Raw genomic sequence first — 15431 nt, 5'->3', positions numbered from 1 at the left:
TCGTCTCTGCAGTTTGGCGTCTCTGCCTGGTTTTCTGCTGTCGGCGCTGCCACTAGATTGTCGTCTTCGTAGATCAGCGCCTTCGCCAGCTACTCTGTCGTCTCCGCAACTTAAACTATCGTTTCCGCCGCCGCCAACCTAAACTGTCGTCTCCGTCGCCGCCAACCTATACTGTCGTCTCCGCAGATCAGCGTCTCTGTAGTTCAACGTCTCCGCCTCTTTCTTTGTTATCTTTGCAGATCAGCGTTTCTGCGTTTTGGCGTCTGCGCCTGATGAACTGTCGTCTCCGCCTGTCTTTGTTGCATTTCTGTTTTAACATCTTTGTTTCTGCACTTTGTATAAATTAAATTTTAACTTTTGGTGGTTCCATAGAGTAGAGGTTTTTTAAAACATTTTTACGCATAGGAAAAAGAACAAAAAAAGTTAAATTTTTTTTCCTATAGTTAAGCTTTCATTTTGAAAAATTTTGGGCGACTAATCAATTTGCTTTTTTGTCTCATTGCAGGTTGGAGCAAGAAACTCAATCATGTTTTTTAAGTTTTTGGTGGAATGAACTTGCATGTTTAAACACGTTTTTCCTTTGAATGTATGTTGCTCAAAACATACTCTTGAATGCCATGGATTAAAATCAATTTTCTTTGAATGCATGATTAAAACAACAAATCTAATCTTGAATGCAAAAGATCAACTAACCATTGCAATATCATCACACTTCATCTTTTGGGACATAAAAAGAATCTACATTCTAGAAATTTCTTAAATTATAAAAATCAAATAAAGACGCTTTAAGTAAGTTTGTAGTTGGACTCACCCTCTTTAATCACCCATCAATTTAACCATTGGTTGCAATCTCAGCGCCATCTATGGGGATGGGTCGATCTAAGAGGGTGTTATGTGCTCCACAAAGATCAAACTTCACTTGTATTTTTATTAGTTTTTCTAAATTAGAAAATTCCTTGAATGCACATTAGGTTCGCTAACACCTCATTTGGGCACTAAAATTGAACAACTATTGACGTGGAGGGCCTCCGGGCACGCGCTTGACAATCGAGTTTCACACATCTTTGTTTTGGGCTTAAAACAAAATCACACCAACTCTTGAATGCTTTAAAGAAAATTAATCGATACTTGACATGGAGGGCCTCCGGGCGCGCGGGTTTACTTTCGTGTTGACCCTAACTCTTCTTCTTGTTCACATTCTTTGATCGATTTTTCTTTGTTGGCGCATTTTAAAGTTGGAATTGAACATTGTCTCTTAAACATGAGTGCTTGCAAAGTCTAGATCAAAAAACTTAAGCGTCAGTTGGAAAAGAATCCTGTCTTTTAGCCTAAGGTCATCCAAGTCTTCTCTCCCCTTGTCGTCTTTCAAGGCCATCTTGGGTGCATAAGATTAGGATCCAAAACCTTGTTTCTCTTTTTAGAAGACCTGCTTGGGGATTTCATCACCTCTTGGGACGACCTCAACTCCAACATTCTGGCAGAGTATAAAGATCGGGAGGTGAATCCAAAGACACCTCTCTTGGAATCAAGATTTTGTCACTCGGGCTGTGTGACATCTTTTTGGTTTCATCTACGGATTTGGGCCTCACGTACCTTGGGTATATCGAGGACTCCCTAGTTAAACCAACTGTCAGCCTTATAGACAACCATCTAGGATGTTAATGTGTTTGAAGTGACTGATCGAAATATTTGTAAAACATACACACTCCTTGGCACAAGTATCACATTCCGAGAATCAAAAACTTCTATCTGGTTGTTTCTATCTATTGCTTGATCTTTTACTTATTGAATGCATGTTTGCTAAACTTGGTCAATCCTAGCTTAGGGCATACTTAGCGTAGTCACTGCCTGTTTCAGAAGTTGAACAAGTTGAAGGAAAACAACCAAGATCTCTCAAAGCCAAACAGATTCAGGAATTAATGTCAGAGCAACCCAAACCCAAACAGAAGTTTCACAAAGTCAAAGTCAAACCATCTCAGGCATACCAAGAACTTTCAGCCAAGAGAAAGGAACTAACACCAAGCCCTCGAATTGCCAAACTCCACAAAGCAGAGGACAAAGCTGCTGACGAAGCCCTTCAAGACGCCTGGTTAGATCGCACCATCCAACTTAACCAACATCCAGGAGTTAACAATGCTTATGCCTTACCAACTAGGCATGACTTCTATGATTAGATCCCCTTGTTTCTCCACATCTTCTTGCATGAGCTTCACTTTAGAGTCATCTTTGTAGGAAAGCCAACCATCTTTAGTCCTCCCCTTAAGCATTTTAGCTCATCCATCTCATTTAGAACCAAACCATCTAGCCAGCAATCCAAAAACTTCACATCCAAGTCTTCAAAATTGTTGTCACTTTGCCAAAAGTTTGCCATTCCTAACATCTTCCGAATCCACCAGCCTCACCAAGGTTATCCCCTTGACAGAGCTTTGTCTAGGGTAATCTAGCTTTGTTACTTGTTATCCCTCATCACCTTGAGCTAAAGGTTGGGATCCACAAGTGGTCAATCTCGTGTTCTTCCTAAAGGATCATTAGTCTATCCTTAAGTTGACATAATCACCACCAAGCTTGCACATAGGAAAATAGACCTTTCGTGCTTTGGCAACATATCTTTGAAGTTAGAATCCCTAACCCAATCCTCCTTAGGTTTTTGTCATATAGCTTTGCCTCAACCTAGGAAATCTTTTCCATAAAAAAGCCTTCTCCCCTTTTGCATCCATCAGCATTGTTGCATCTCATCCCTAGGAGCATTTTCATGCCACCTGTCACTCGCTTAGCCAAGAAGAAGGAAACAATGGAGCCTTATCATCCCTTGAGCAGTGAACCATCCTTCAGCCTAGAGAACACCATACCATCACCTACTGACATTGAAGCTTTCATGAACCAACCAGGAAATGCAGTATTGGTGAATGCCATTATAGACAAAAACAAGGAAACAATCATGGCTAACTTTCGAAGGGACAACATTGGAGCTTTCGACTTTGGAAGACCTCTTCCCCTATCAGAGCCATCTCACCCATTGTTTGGACAACTCCCACCACCCATAGACTCTTATGATTCCAATTATCCTCAATATGTGCCAAAAGAAGAGCCTCAACCCACCCCATATGATCCAACAGACCCAAACATACCAGCCTCCACTAGAGTTGAAATCTCCCTTCCACAAGCCAATCCAGCCACCACCACTCCAGCATTGGTCCATACCACTCCATCCCAAAACCTCTTCGCCCAAAACACCTCACCATTCACTCCCTTCACTATTGCTGCTGTTGCTCTCCAACCTAGCCTTCCAAATCCACCCATCTCCCAAATTAGTACTAGTATCTTTGGCCAACCTCAGCAATACACAATCGGGATGCCACCCATGGGGCGAAGTAACCAACCCTTCATCACCCCCAGCTTGTTTACCTCAGCTCAAAACACCATTCCATCATTTCCACTAGGTCCTTGGAGCTCAGTGCCATCAGCCACAAATCCACAAGCTACTACCCTCACTCCACAAAGCTATCAAACTCCACAAGCTACTACCAATGTTCTACCTAGCTCTCAAGTGACCCAAGCTCCTGCCACCACTCTACCAAGCTTTCAAATCCAACCACCAAGCTATCAAACCCCATCAATTCCATTTCCAAGCTTTCAATTCCCACCACCTCCACCACCAACTAATCCATTACCTCCTATCACCAACTATTTTTCTATGCCACTTCTAGGAGGAAATCCACCACCACCAACCACCAATTACTTGGCCTCTTTTGCCATTCAGACACCTTCCCAGATGGGGGCACAACCCACATATATTGGTCAAACTCCTCAAATCCAAAGTCAAGTTCCACAAGCTCCCCGATCTTTTCCCCAAGCTTCACAACCATCTTATACCTTACTTCCACAAAGCAATCCGTTTATCCCACAGCCAGCCTATGTTCCTCAATCCCAACCTCAAATCCAATATCAGCAGCAAGCCTCGCAACACATGCAACAATATGTGCCACCTCCACCTTAGCAACCCATCATCCACCATTCAGTTGCCCAAGCCATGTACAATCCCTACCAGCCCATACCTCAAAGCCATCCATATTCCATTGCCCCATCTAGCACATACCTACCTCAGGGCACTCCTACATTGGGGGCACCCCACCCATCATCCATTAATTTAGAATGGGAAGCCATGAAGACAGCTTTGAAGAACATCCAGGAGGGAAATGATCCAAAAACCTTCAAGTTTGAGAATGTGTGTCCTTACCCATTCGACAGAGCCATTACCATGACACCATTTCCCAAGCATTTTGAGACACCCAAATTTGACAAATTTAGAGGAAAAGGAGACCCTGTCACACATATCAAAGAATTTTACATGCACTGCCAAGAAGTGGCATACGATGACGTCTTTCTCTTGCGCCTCTTTCCCAAAAGCTTGGTTGGACCAGCTCTTGAATGGTTTTATACAATACCATATGGCACAATTAAAAACTTTGCTAAATTGTCTGAGGCATTTGTAGCCCAATATGCCCATCTTGTTGAAACAGAGCTATCAGTAGTTGATCTTGTCCACACTAAGAAAAAAGGTGGAGAAAGCCTTCTCGAATATCTCTAAAGATGGCAGACCCTTACCACCCACATATCTTGCACCTTGCCAGAGCGCCATTTGGTGAAAATGTTTATTGATAATGCCCATCCTAGCTTGGCTCACCACATGACTATGAACTGTTTGCAGACCTACAAAGATATCAAAGAGAAAGGAATGATCCTTGACCAAGGACTCATTAAAGATGGTGTGGTCAAGATTTACAAGAAAGCCAACCAAAATCAATCACATTCCAATGACAAGTCTAGGTATTGGAACAAAAATAAGCATGTTGCAACAGATGGCGTCACTGACACCAGACATGTGAATATTGTTGGTCCTTCTCAAAACCAGTCTAACCCACCATATCAACCAAACAATCAACAAGCTATCAACTACCAACAGCAGAATAACCAAAGCTATCAAAACCACAATCCAAGACCCAACTTTCAAGGGTCTAGCAATCAAGCTAATGCCATCAATGTAGCTGTAGGACAAAAGCCCAGATTCCAACCTGCACCTAGAAACTATACACCCCTTGGTGAGCCATTAGATGTCATTTTTGAGAAATTAGTCAAGGAAAACCTCATCAAATTTCCTCCTACCCAGCAAATCGACCCAAGCCAATCCAAAGCTGCATGGTACAAAGACAATGAGTACTGCAAATTTCATAGGATAAAAGCTCACACCACCCTCAGATGCATGAAACTGAAAGATTATGTGCAGGAGCTCATTGATCGGAAGGAAATCACTGTTGGTGCCCAAACCTCTCCCAATGCAGGCCTACAGATCTATCAAAATGCTTTTCCTCCTCACAAAAATCAAAATCCTGGAAAAGCACTTATCCAAAACAACAACAACAACAACACCAACAACCGCCAGCCAAACCAACAGCATGGGAAGAACAATGACCACACTTCATCCTATATAGACTATGGTAGCCTCATAGGTTATATATCCGAGAAAGAGCTTTCTGTCAATGTTATCAATATCCAAGGACCAAACAATGAGTGTGCAGTCACCACTCGAAGAGTGCAATTTAACATCGCAGGCCCACCAGTTTCACCAGCAACATCAGCTCCATCAAAAAGCCAGTACAATATCTTGGAACACCTTGGGAACATGCTAGCCCAAATCTCCATTTTAGACCTTCTTCGCACCAGTCCTGTGTACAAGAACATCCTTGACAGTGCTCTTGTAGAATCCCGTGTCCCTTCAGATATCAACGCTACTGATTTTCGCAATTTTGTTTGACACCTATCCTCCTCATGTGCCCTATCATTCAAACCCACCGACATACTCATGGTCGAGCCAGATCACACCCTTCCGCTTCGCATAGCCATCATGGTATCCAATTTTTCCATGAAAAGAGTAATGATAGATAATGGATCAGCCTTGAATATTTGCACCCTAAAATTCATAAAACAAGCTGGGTATACTGAGGCAGATATCATCAGTGAGGTTATCACCATCAAAGCTTATGACAACTTGGAAAGAACCACAGAAGGAACTATTTTGCTGCCAATCAAGGTTGGGCCAGTCATCCAAGAGACACTCTGCCATGTTATTGATCTAAACCTACCATTTAATATCCTCCTCGGTCGCCCATGGATTCATGCCATGAAAGCCGTTCCATCCACTTACCATCAGTGCGTCAAATTTTCGCATCAAGGCACTAAGGTAACCATCCATGCCTATCCAGAACCCTTTGCTTATTGCAATGCGGCTGAAGCTTCATATACAAACCATTGCCCTGGAATTGATATCAGCACATCCATCGCTAGCTCATTCCACACTTGTAATGACCCAAAAACCTTCCTCGCCTCCACCCTGTCGACCGTGAAGATCAATAACAAAGGCTGTGGAGAGTATAGTCTGTCAGATGCATTTGCTGTCGGGACACTCCCACTTGATCCACATGCCCATGGACCATCGACATATCACAAAGCTAAGGAGATTCCACCTCCTCGATACAAACAGTTTGGCCCAACAACCTTTGTATCCTCGAAAGTCCCTCTTCATGTGGAGCTCACTCCAGATATCAACAATTGGTTACATAAGGATGCACCTCAAAGAAATCAAGCACGCCTTGATCACTTCAGCCAGAAGTATCCTCAAGAACATAAGCTCATCACTGACAAATGGAACTATCAAGGTGGTGGTCTAGGACCAGAAGAAAGAGGCATGCAGTGCCCCATCGACGCACACAAGTGGGAATCGAAGTCAAGTCTTGGCTTTGGCATACCCAGAACTGGGGGCACCAATACGGAGGGTCACGCTTTTTCGAACATTCACTGCGACCTTGTCGAAATCGAAGACATTCCTGAGGAAGTTGAAAAGAGAGCCTATGATGATATCCCAGATCAAATCTCCCTCGGAGACTCTGTTCTCCAAGAACTATCCATCCACCTCATTGACCTACCACTCGCCCATCCACAACTCATAGATTGGGACCAACCAAGCATCATACACATTGATGAGTTCACATTAGAGGAAGCACTTCTGAGATTCATGGGAGCCGAAACTCCTCATAAGCAAACAAAGCCAGATTCTGCCTATATCTACAAGCTAGATCCCAAGGGGTATTTTGGAGAAAATTCCCAACCTAGTTCCAATACACCCAAAACTGGAGCTAAGGTGAATCTGAGACTAGCTATGGCAGTGAAGAGAACCCCTTAGCAAGAACATCCAGAGCCACAAGCAGAACATGAGGATTTAGCATTGCCTCCTCAAGATAATCGACCAGAGGTGTCTTCTATTCTAATTGAGGATACTAGAGAAGTCAACATCGGTTCTTCAGAGATTCCCAGACTTGTTCACATTGCTGCATCCCTATCACAAGACCAAGCTGATCTCCTCTTTGAGGTCTTAAGAGAGAACATTAGCCGATTTGCATGGTCATATCAGGACATGCTAGGACTTGATCCAAAGCTTGTAGTTCATCATCTTGCAGTCGATCCAAAGATCAAGCCCGTCAGACAAAAGCTTAGAAAAATGCACCTCAAGGTGGCATTACTGGTCAAAGCTGAATTAGAAAGAATGTTAGCTGCTAAGGTAATCTGACCTATCGACTACTCAGAGTGGATCTCCAACATGGTCCCCGTCACTAAACCTTCCGGTGACATTAGAATCTGCACTGATTTCAGAGATCTTAACACAACTTGTCCAAAAGATGATTTTCCCTTGCCCAACATAGATATGATTGTAGATCTTACAGCTGGACATGAAATTTTGTCCCTCATGGATGGATTTTCTGGGTATAATCAAATCAAGATTGCAGAAGAGGATCAACATAAGACAACATTCACTACCCCTTAGGGAACCTTTTGTTACAACATGATGCTTTTTGGCCTAAAGAATGCTGGGGCTACCTATCAAAGAGCTATGACAACCATTTTCCATGATCTTATCCATAGCATTTTGGAGGATTATGTGGATGATATCTTGGTTAAATCTCACACCTTCATAGATCATCTTGCTGACTTGGAGAAATTCTTTGATAGGTTAGCCAAATATCATCTCATGCTGAATCCCAAGAAGTGTGTCTTTGGGGTCACATCTGGCAAGCTTCTAGGCTTTATAGTTTCTAAACGAGGTATAGAGATCGACCCCAAGAAGGTCAAGGCTATCTTAGAAATGCCTCCTCCCCAGACACTGCGGTAGCTTCGCTCTCTTCAGGGAAAGCTTCAATCCATCCGACGCTTCATCTCCCAGCTTGCAGATAAGTGTACACCATTTTCACATTTATTGAAAAAGGATGAGAACTTCAGGAGGGATCCTTTATGTCAGCGCAGCTTCGATCAGCTCAAGTAGTATCTCACCAATCCCCCTATCTTGGTTCCACCAGTTCCTGGTCGTCCCTTGATTTTGTACATATCAGCAACACCTACTGCTTTAGGGGCACTTCTAGCACAGCTTGATGACTACGACAGAGAAAGAGCCATCTACTACATCAGTAGAACCCTAGTTGGTTATGAACTCAATTATACTCCTATGGAAAAAGCTTGTTTGGCAGTTGTTTTCTCAACTCAAAAGCTTCGCCACTACATGCTAAGTCAAACCATCCAACTAGTCTCCAAGATCAACCCTCTCTAGTAGATGCTCTCTAGAACAACACTTACAGGCCGTTTGGCCAAATGGGTTATGCTCCTTAGTGAATTTGACATCCAGTATGTGGATAGAAAGGCAATCAAAGGGCAAGCTATAGCAAATCACCTAGCTGATGCACCTCTAATAGATGCATATCCTTTGATCACAGAATTTTCAGATGAGCATATCTTTCTAATTGAAGAACAACACCCATGGAAACTTTATTTTGATGGCTCATACACATCTCATGGATTAGGGGCAGGAATATTGTTGGTCACACCTCAAGGGGATTACATTCTAAAAGCCTTCAAGCTACAATTCCCTAGCACCAACAATATAGCTGAATATGAGGCTCTCATAGCAGGATTAAAGATAGCTGCAAAATGGAACATTGCTGAGTTACAAATCTTTGGTGATTCTCAGCTCATCATCAAGCAAGCCCTAAATGAATATCAAACCAAAGATGAAAAGCTATTACCCTACAAAGAGCTAGTTGATCAGCTAACCCAACATTTTACAAAGCTTCAGTTTACACAAGTGCTTTGAATACAAAACAAAGCAGCAGACGCTATGGCTACTATAGGCTCGCTCTTGGAAATTCCCCAAGTAGCTACACAGTATGAGTTTTTAGTTGAGCAGCTCCTCACACCCGCCTATGTGAATGAGGATTCAAACCGTGTTTGTATCTTGGTTGGTCCCCAATCCCCCTAGTACCATGAGATTCACGCTTACCTTAACGATGGTATCATATCCTCTCACCTCACACGTACCCAATGCCAGAACCTCATCTGAAAACCATCTCGCTATGTTATCATAGCCAATACCCTATATCGTCGGGGTTATCACGATACTCTCTCTCGATGTTTAGACCAAAACGAGGCCGCGATGGTGTTAAAAGAAGTACACTCCGGACTTTGCGGTGCCCACACGAGTGGTATTGTCCTAGCGCGAAAAATCCTTAGAGCAGGCTACTATTGGCCTACCATTGAAGAAGACTCCTGTGACTTTGTCAAAAAGTGTCTCCCATGTCAGCAGCACGCAAATCTTGTGCATGCTCCAGCATAGGATCTACAGCCTATTGCACCACCTTGGCCTTTCGCTTGTTGGGGCTTTGATCTAGTTGGAACTATCACACCCCTCTCATCTGATGGACATATATGGATAATAACAGCTACAGACTATTTCACTAAGTGGGTGGAAGCAGTCCCCCTAGTCTCAGCTAGAGGAGTTCAGGTCTCCAAGTTCATCTTGTACCACATTGTTTTCCGCTTCGGCATCCCATCCACCATCTTCACCGACCACGGAGGTAACTTTGAAAATCTCAACATGGAAGAATTATGCACTTCCCTCCGCATCCATCACCGCTTTTCTAGCCCATATTTCCCACAAGGTAACGACCAAGTAGAGGCAACTAACAAAGCCCTCCTCAAAATCCTAAAGAAAGTTGTCAATGATTCCGGCCGTGATTGGCACCTACAAATAAATCCATCCCTATGGGCCTATCGAACTTCCTTCTGTACATCCACAGGCACAACTCCATACTCCCTAGTCTATGGTGCCAAAGCGGTACTACCTATAGAGGTTGAACTTACCTCCTTGCGCATATCTTTGCAAGGGCAAATATTAGATGAAGAATACAGAGTAGCTTGGCTCACCCAACTAGATCTCTTAGACAAGAAGCGACAACAAGCCTATGATCATCTGACCATCTATCAAACTTGTCTCAAAAGGAATTTCAACAAGAAGGTGCTTCCACGACACTTTCAGCCAGGTGACACGGTCCTCAAAGAAAACATGAAAGTCAGAGTAGATCAAGAAAAGAAAGGCAAGTTTGAACCTACATGGCTTGGTCCTTATGTTGTCACTGCATCCTTTGGCTCTGGAGCCTATCAACTATCTACACCAGAAGGAGAACTCTTGAATGATCCTACTAACATCATTCATCTCAAGAAGTTCTATGCTTGAAGATCCTTGGTATACCTAGCTTTTGAAAAATACAAAAAAATAGTAAAGAGAAATCAACGTCCAATGGTGAAAACTTGGCAATTCAAGCGCCTTGAATAAGTACCTTGGCGAAAACTTGGTAATTCAGGCACCTTGTGTACTAAGGCTAATCCATTATCTATCACTATCCTATTCCTCATCCATTCACCCACCATCCCATAAAACACCTGCTTGTTCCCTTGGTGTTCCAACCAAATATCCAAAATCTGATGAAGCTTGTAAATACCTCCTGTACAGCTTGTAAATCTTATACCTCAGCTTGTAAATCTTGTACCCCAGCTTGTAAATCTTGTATCATCCCTTGTATCATAGCCTGTATATCCGAATCTTGTCCAAAGCTTGTACCATATTCCAGCTTGTATTATATACCAAAGCTTGTATCCTAGTTTGTATCCTATCACATGCACACAAAGAATCCCATTTTCACTTAAGCTTTTCGCAAACCAACTACCTATCCACCTATCAACTATTGTAGACATCCCACCCTTCACAAACATTTTCATCTCACAAAATCCAAACATGAAAAACCTTGTACATTTGTAACATATCTTGATCCGTCAGCTTGTACATCCTCTTTTGCTTAGTACCATTGTATCTATCCAGCTTTCGTGTTAGTTCCTCCTTGATCAACATCTTGCACACATCGCACAACCCTTGGTTAGCTATTCCAATGCATCCTTTAGCTAGATCTTCTGTCACCAAATTGTTATCCTTCTTAGTTCAGCTTGCTAGACACATCACTCATCCAGATCCATCAGCTTAGGTGCTCTCCGATAGATCCTTGCAGGATATATCTTTTCTCATGTCTGATCTTGGTCCGTTAGTACCTCATCCTACCCATCTCATTGGAAAACGGTTCTCTTTTGGATTTTCACTTTCTTTTGATTTGGAATCTTCTCTTTTGGGTCTTGAAGTATCTTTTCCAAACAATCTTTTTGTTCCCTCCTCAAAGTTTCCACGATCTTCCATATCATGGTATACTACGAATGGGGCAATCTGGGCGTAAGGTCTTGATCAAGTCTTTTGTTAGTTTTTCTTTTATGCTTGTGGGTTACCTAGTGTCAGTTTCACTCTAATTCTTTCGAAATTCATGTGTGATGTTAGGGCAATCCTTGTGTGTTTGTTTTGAGTCAGTCTGTTAGTCCTCTAGATAGTTGGTGAAAAGGCCTTGATGTTCTTAGTAACCTTGGCAATTAACCAACAGTCCTATAGAAAATCTAGTGCTCAACTACATGGTGTTACTTCTCTTTGAAGTATCCCCCTGCTCAAAAGGCTTCAATGGATTCCCTTCATCTCCATTATCCCCCATCCATCTCCAGCATCTGTTGCTCATCCCCCAGCTTATGCATCAGTATCTCTTTGAATCAATCTTCACTTTTAGCTTTAGGGATCCACAATCTTAGTCTTAGGGATCCACCAATCCAATCAATCGACCAAGCCTCATCTTTCGAGATCCACAATCCTAGTCCTAGGGATCTCTGAAACACATCTTCCGCCAATTTGACTCTTTGAAATCCTGTTGCATCAGCTTTATCATCCCATCATCCATCTCTCTATCTTGGATTCCTTTTATAGCGCTTCGCTCCTTCATCCTCCCCCCAATCCTAAAAGTCTTAAGCTTATTTACTCTTGTGCCTCTGATTTTCCCCTTTATTATTCTCCCATAGTGAGAGTTTGAGCTAATTTAGCCTCTTCTCTTAAGCCACTCTTCGTCCTCCCATTCCGGATTCTTGTATTTTTCAAGAAGCCGTCGAGCCTCATTTTCTCTCCCCGTCGCCTTTTTGAGGGGGCATCTCTACGTCTAGTCTCTCCTCTTCTTATCCGAGACTGGGGCAACCTTGTTGCTAAAACATCTTCCTCGTGTCTTCTTCATTCGAACTTCTTTGAAGTAGTGTTGTCTCAACACTATGTCAAAGAGGGGCAAAATGTAGACACCTAAATTTGATTACACCGCTTTGGTAATCTTATTTAGTTATCTCTAAAGGCATCATTAATTAAATTTCTATTTAATTAATCCTTTGCCATCCCCTAGCTGATTAATTTAATTAATCATCTATAGTTCTAATTGATAAATTAAATAACCTATTATTCTTCTATCTAATTCCAAAATTCTCATTTATTAAATAAATCTATTTGATAAATAAAGCCCTCAAATCTAATAACCCCTAAACTATCCTAAATCCTCCATTTAGCCTAATCCACCCCATCCACCCATACTAACCAAGCTTAGCCACTAAGTCACCCACCCTCATTGAATGCCATCCACTTGCATATCTCTAACAAGCTTAGTCTAATCCTAAATCACCTCTAATCCCCCCTAACCTTGTCACATTCCTTAAGTAAGCTTAAGAATTTCCTAAGCCAAGGAAAGTCAACAATCTCAACTCCCTCCAAAATATACCAACCACTAAGCTATGAATGCTCTTACAAAGGCCATAAGGATTCTTACAAGCCCATTCATTGCTCTTACAAGCCATTATGAAGGGTCTTTATGAAGATATTGTCCCTTGAGCCTCCTTTGTTGACTCATCCATCTCCTTGCCTCCATCCACTCACCCTGTGACATGTGTCACTCCTTGATTGGCTGTAAGAAAGCACAATCCATGTGCTCTTCTCTCATGCAATCTTAGCCCTCCTTAAGCTTTCATCTCTCCTTGCATCTTAACCCTCCATCCCTCAAGCCCTTAGCCTATAAATTGAATCCCTTCCCAAGCCATTTCATCACAACCTTTAAACCAAAGTTATAATGCTAGTTTGAAAACCAAAAGCCACCAACCATACCTTTATAATGCCAAATTGAGAGCTCACAAAGCTACCAATTTGTCATTTACTCATCCTCACCATTGAAGCATAGAGCAATTTTGAACATACATACCAATCCTTTACTTAGACTCATTCCTAAATCAAGTGACCATCCTCATTGAGAGAGCCATTCTATGGCTCATATTCTCATTTGAGAGTTTCACTTTGTCTCTCATATATGTTATGATTTTTATGCTAGTTAATGCTTTGTTCTCTTAATAGATTAGTATTTCTTGCTAACATATTTATCATATACATTTGGAAATTAGACTCGTATACTTTTAATTAGAAATTTGTTTGGTTTCATTTGGATTCATTTTGAGAAAGATATGAGATACCCAAGGTAGGGTTACTGGTTTTACTTCTGACTTATGATAGAGAAAATGAGTTTAAGTGAAAAGACTATAACTTGTAATGAATTTATTTTCTTTCTCTCAGCTTTGGATATGTTTTATTATTAATAATTTGGAATAGTTTCACCAAAGGGCTTGGCAAGAAAAGTTCAGGATTAAAAGTTATGAATAATGTAATCAAACATAGAAATTAGATTGTGTGAATGAAGATGTTGTCTTGATTGGTGTATACTGTCAGAGTTCTTTGTTGAAGCCTCTGAGTTGATCCTAATTCCTTGATGGAGTACCATACTTTTGTGAATCCCTTGAGTTGAGTTAATGTTCCTTAAAGGTGTTTCAAAGGGTTGGTATTAGAGCTTGAAGATCTTGAGTATGTGGGTAGAGTGCCAAAGGAGGCAATCCACACCAGGACTTTGAAGGTTTGGTTTTGATTTATTGATGGGTTTTTAGATCATCCATCTTGCTGCAAAAGGAATATGTTGTGTTTTTGAGTTGACAGATATGGAAGTTTTGTCAAGGGCCATGGGAAGGTCCAATAGATGCTAGGAGACTAGGGAGAGAGGCAAATAAGAGAGTTCCTAGGTGAGGCATCTAGGAGAGTTGTTTGTGGTTACTTTGAAGTAGCAAGGTAAAGGTGGATCTCTGACTGATAAAGCACTATGGAGTTGCAGCCATTAATGCTCCACTGATAGGAGTATTTGAGAAAATGATTTTGAGGACAATCATATGTCCTTAAAGGCAAAAAATGACGGTGATAAAGGCATGACGAGGAAAAGGTAAAGATGAATATTTTTGGTCTATTTTTTCTCTTGCAGGTTATTACTTCCATGTTTCCAAGGGACTTGAAAAATTTTCAAGGTTGGGAGTATGGTGTAGAGACACCTAAATTTCAAGAGAACAAAGAGGTTTAGAGTCCTTAAGTCATATGTTGAATTAATGTGATCCACTTATGATATATTTGAGTCTTTTGAGTCAAGATATAAAGGCTAGAGAAGCCATTTGTAATAAGTTGTCAAAATTGTAAAAGGTTTTAATATTATCAATAATGTCAAAATGTTTATTTAATAGGTGAATGGATCTATTTTTATCCATTTAAAGTCCTTTGAGTCATAATTTTGGTCTAGGTTGGGTTTATATGAAATTTGTAATGCAAAAGTGCATAAAATGTTGTCAAAAATGCAAAAGGGTTAAAAGAATGTAATGGGTTGGTTTAAAAGGTGGTTGGGAAGTTGTAAACCACCACAACCACTATAGAATCATTGTATTACTTGTTTCAAACAGAGATGAATGAATGAGAATAAGAAGAGATCATTTTAAATAAATTGGTTTCTTAAGAACTTGCCATTTTGATTGGTGTTAACTATTTTTATGTTGGTTCTAGGTCTTGTACGCCCATGTACAAGCTGGAACCCATGTATATTCTTTACATTGGAATAGTAGGATGAATAATCTTCTTTCTCTTTTTTGTTTCGATCAATTTCATTTAGTTTTGAAGAAGTTATGCAAGTTTTGGTAAAAGTGGTTATTTGTAGATTTGAGGATGCCCAACTATAGTCGGATTACAATGTTTGGTACAGATATATTGGGATGAAATATGAACTCTATCTATATTCATTGGAAAGATG

The sequence above is a fragment of the Cupressus sempervirens genome, chromosome 3 (genome assembly GCF_028749045.1).
Source record: "Cupressus sempervirens isolate cs-2001-9-10 chromosome 3, ASM2874904v1, whole genome shotgun sequence".
Classification (NCBI taxonomy): Eukaryota; Viridiplantae; Streptophyta; class Pinopsida; order Cupressales; family Cupressaceae; genus Cupressus; species Cupressus sempervirens.
This window is presented reverse-complemented; position numbering follows the sequence as displayed.